Here is a 4,862-nt window from a genome sequence, read left to right on the forward strand (position 1 = left end):
CATTTTTAAATTTTTGTATTTTTTGAGATTAAAATATAATTACATAATTTTTTCCTTTCCTTCCTTCCCTCTAAATCCTTCTGTGAACCTTATCCTCTTGCTTTCTGTCTTCGTTAGGGTTTTACTGCTATGAGCAGACACCATAATCAAGACAACTCTCATAAGGAGAACACATAATGGGAGCTGGCTTACAGCTTCAGAGGTTCAGTCCATTATCATCAAGGCAGGAACATGGCAACATCTAGGCAGGCATGGTACAGAAGGAGCTGAGAATTCTACATCTTCATCTGAAGGCTGATAGCAGAATACCGGCTTCTAGGTAGCTAGGTTTTAAAGCCATCACCTACAATGACACACCTACTTCAACAAGGCCACATCTTCAAATAGTGCCACTTCCTGGGTCAAGTATATACAAACCATCACACTCTACTTTAAATGTTGTTACTTTCACACATACACCACACACAAACACATACACACACACACACACACACACACACACACACACACTTAGAAATTATTAAGGTAATATTTTAGCACTTTTATCAAAATTCTGAAGAAATATAACAAGGTATAAATGTTATTTATGGAATTGGTTTAAAATTTATTCACATAATATGTTTGATTGAGCTCTAGTTATTGGGTAGCAAGAACACAAATGGTATTTGTTGAAAATGATATACAATATGTAAATCACATTGAGTAGAATCTTTATTTTATGTTTTACATTAAATCCAACAGTTTCAATAATTTCTTTTTAAAATTTAACTAGAACAAACCTAAGAGTCATTCTAAAGCAAAGCAACCCACAATCGTGTGCATGACAGTGTCAGTCTCAAATCTGTGTATATATTGTTATAATAATTGACCAAAGTCCTCTTCCAACACCAGAAGTTGACATGTACTTACTGTAAATAATAAACCAGATTTATTCTATGTGTGCAAGTAGGGTTTTATTTACTTAAAATTATTATTTTTCTAATTGTCAGGAGACTTTATGGTATAAATAAAGACTATATTTGTGAGGTTCTTAAATTTTTGTATGAGGGCATGTTAGACGTCTTGATTTTCATAGGTATTGATACTATGAGATAATAACTTTGATTCAGAATTCTTATTAATAAATTTAGAATTAAGCTGTAAGTGGTGTTATTTGGTTTAAAGTGTGTCTTTTTTCTAGAGAATCCCTGAACATATCAAGAAGATGAGCACTGAGGAGAAGCGAGGCTCCCATGAGCCACTTTATAATAAAAATGGTCCCCAACCCCATGTTGCATCATTAAGTGCTTTTAGCAGTATTTTATCATCATTGTTGCATATGAACTTTGTATTGAATTCTTCCATGAGTGGTTTTAATTCTATCTTAAAAGTTCAGGACATTCCTAGTATATAAAATACAACTTGTATTTGTCTGCTGTCGTCTTTATGATGCATGGTTCTGATAGCTATTGCCATACCTTTAAAAGTCATAAGCACTGCATGCTTTCTATGACTATTGTCCCATAAACTGTGAATAGACAGTTTTCACCTTTGTTTACCTGTCTCTGCCTTTCCTCTTCCTCTTTCACTGGCTAGGAATGCTATGCTATGTTTGACAGGAGTGTCGAGACCAGGAAAACTCCTTTCTAGATTCGAGAAGCTTTATGAGCAAAATATAAACAACCTGTTATTTAGTAATAAAACATACACAATAGAACAGGATTCAGTTATTAAATTTTCTCTCTTAGAATACATTTCTAGAGCTAAAAATATGGGGAAAACTTTTGTATATGACACAAGCACTTTATACACACACAGTTTTACCTGGACAGTAAAAGGAAGCATATGTCATGTTTTCATGGTGGTAATTTTTTCCATTTGTGCTTTATTTTGCTTGTCCATTAATTCTATTCTGAATTTGTAATTGTACAAAAGTTCTGTGATGTTTACTTAAGAAAGAATTGTCAAAGACAACAGGATATGTTGGCTATATCACAGAATGGAAAAACAAGAGGTTCTAGTAACCTTTGAGGCCTGGCAAGTCTTTAGGGAGCCCCATGTCTATCTTGCCTGAAGGACCAATGATAGGATCATTTAATTGGTGCTTCCGACCAACCTACTCCCTGCTTAATGAGCTATGGCAACTGGAGAGACATTAAGCTGTGAAATACACTGAAGCCACACAATGTAATCGTAAATAAAGTAAAAAAAGAAGAAAGCCAATTATAATCGGAAGTATCATTAAATTTTACAACACTAATGAAAAGAATGGTTTATACCCTTGCAGGTGATAGATTCTGTTTTCTACATTTGTTATGACAGTTTTTGCTGGAGAACTAGGAACTGGCAATTGTTAACTTGGTGAACAGAAATGAATTATTTTGGCTTGAGGCAAGTTGACCTGCCAGAGAAATGATAATGAACAGAAGGGTGTGCTTCACACAACACTTCATTTTCTATTTTTATCTATGCACATGCACGATACCTTAAGAAGTAATGTGCTCATGTACATTTTTGTAGTCATGCAGTATTATGAAAAATTGGAATTTAGTATCTATGACAAGAAGGTAATTGTTAGCTCTCTTATTTTGGGTGAAATAAAATCTGGAAAATGATTCACACTTGCATGAGAATTGCCAAGATGCTTATCTTAATATACTTTGATACTTTATATTTTCAGATGTTACTTAGTATTTAATAGCTGTTAGCAGGATTACGTATGATCCAATTTTCTACTTAAGTAATGATACTACTTCTTTCATATTAGGAGAAAATTAGAAACACTTATATTAAACAGAAAAAGAATTTATAGGAGAACGTAAATATGATAAACATGTGACTACACACACACACACACACACACACACACACACACACACACACGGCATTGTATTATACCATAGCAGACATTAACCAATTTTTTTTTGATCTTTCAAGTTTTTATTTCAGTGACCAAAAGACTGCAGTTAACAGAATTTATGACTAACATCAGGCATGCACCTCTTCCTGAAACTGTTGTTAGCTTTGAACTTACCTAAATCATTATCAGTTCTTTAGGCACATCTGTGAATATTTTGTGTCCTTATATACAAAGTAAGCTAACTTTTTCCTGTGGCTGTCTGGTAGTAAAAATAATTCTTATGAGCTAGACTTCTTTATGACTAAAGCCCTCTGGATTCCCTGGCTTCCTGGTCTACCTTGAGACCATGTTTTCAATTTGATATGCAAGTAAATCACAGCATAGGGAAGAGAGACAAGCTAAGAAGCTGGGTTGTATGAGAACTCCATGGATCCCTTTCAGTTTCTACAGTCAAATTTGAAAGAAAGTTCACAGTTAAATACTGCCAGGTTATTTCCTCACTGATAATTTTTCTGACACAAAATCTCCCTAAAAAATCAGAAATGAACCCATACAAATAAAGATTTACCCAATGTGTTGCCACTATCCAATTATAGAAAGAAGTTCCACTATCAAATTTATATAAAGCAGTTAAGGGTCCTTGAGAAAGCATAGTCCCATGAACAGTAATATATGCATCTCATACTTTGATTTATCTGTCAATTATTTTCACATGATTAGCTTTCAAAACACAACCAAATGCACATGACTCTCAACGTCCATACATAAAAATTGAATTTTGTTTATTCTCTCAAGTGATAAGATGTCCCAAGAAGATAAAGAAAACTGGAAGTTAATTGCCCCCACCCCATAGCCATTTCTTCAACCATCTCATCAAAAGCTTTTTATTTCTTGAACTATTCCCAAAGAGGTAATGCTGAAATCAGTCAGAAAGGCTTTCTGTGAAGATAGGTTTGGACTTCTGGGTCTGTTCCAGTCGATTTAAGATGAATTGGCTTGTATCAATGAAGTGCTCAAAACAGTTCACAAAATAGGCCTCAACCAGACTGTCTAACTTTGTCCCAGGCTTATCCATGTACTTCTCTCAGCAAGTTCCATCATCTAGTGCACTAGCTGTCGGAAGCACTACTTAGTGTCCACTTTGATGAAATGCTACAACTGAGGGTCCGAGGTGCTCAAACCCAAGCTGGAAGAGGAAGAGGAATCCATCCTGGTTCGACCATGTGGGCCAAAGCAAACACAGAACCAACTCACTGACCTTCAAGTGTCTGGGTAGTGGATTCGGAACAATCTTTTTAAAAACACATTTTCAGTGAATGTATAGCATTCATTGTAGGAAAAGTGTCTCCTCTCCTCCATTAGACAAGTAATTGTTGATATATTCTTATTCCCAGAATGACTTAATATCATTAAGCTAACATACTTTAAAAACATATTTGTAAGCTTTAAGTATTTATACTATGAAGTAGTTGTATCATTTAAATGTCAACATTTTAATTGTCTGCTAGAGGGTTTAAATGTCATTGTAAGCTATCTCTCAAAGTTCTATAGAATTTCCTACAGGTGAACACCTGTGAAGTTCACTCAGCGTTTCTTATGTTTCTTCTGAGATGTATTTGTAGGCAGTTAGTGTGTAAATAAAACATGAGAATCACAACTATAAAATTACCATATGGGAAATCCCCTGCCCTATTGAGTATTAGTTTCTAAAATGTGGATATTTTTTCTGGTGTTTTGGATTAGATCCATTATCAAGTTTAAATTAGGTAATTTTATGTGAAAATCTTTTACAGATGCTATGAAGAGGTCAGAGATGAAGGTGTTTTACTTTGGAGGTAAAGCCAGTAGGTACAGACAAATTTTATTTTCCTTTAGACAATGAAGTTGTTAAGGGTAGACATACTGAAGTCTGAGGAGATAACAATCTGCTCAATGTTCTGTATGTATTGATATTTTCAGTAAAGTCATGGTATTTGCAAAATATATATCAGTCAACAAGGAGTCAGAAAATATTTAGTCTAAA

General features: G+C 34.3%; 1 pseudogene; it reads right to left on the reverse strand.

Moving 5' to 3' along the window:
• Window positions 1–3,761: 3,761 nt before the first annotated feature.
• On the reverse strand, window positions 3,762–4,048 carry LOC110293806 (annotated as a pseudogene).
• Window positions 4,049–4,862: the final 814 nt, after the last annotated feature.

Source organism: Mus caroli, chromosome 5 (assembly GCF_900094665.2).
Source record: "Mus caroli chromosome 5, CAROLI_EIJ_v1.1, whole genome shotgun sequence".
NCBI classification, from domain to species: domain Eukaryota; kingdom Metazoa; phylum Chordata; class Mammalia; order Rodentia; family Muridae; genus Mus; species Mus caroli.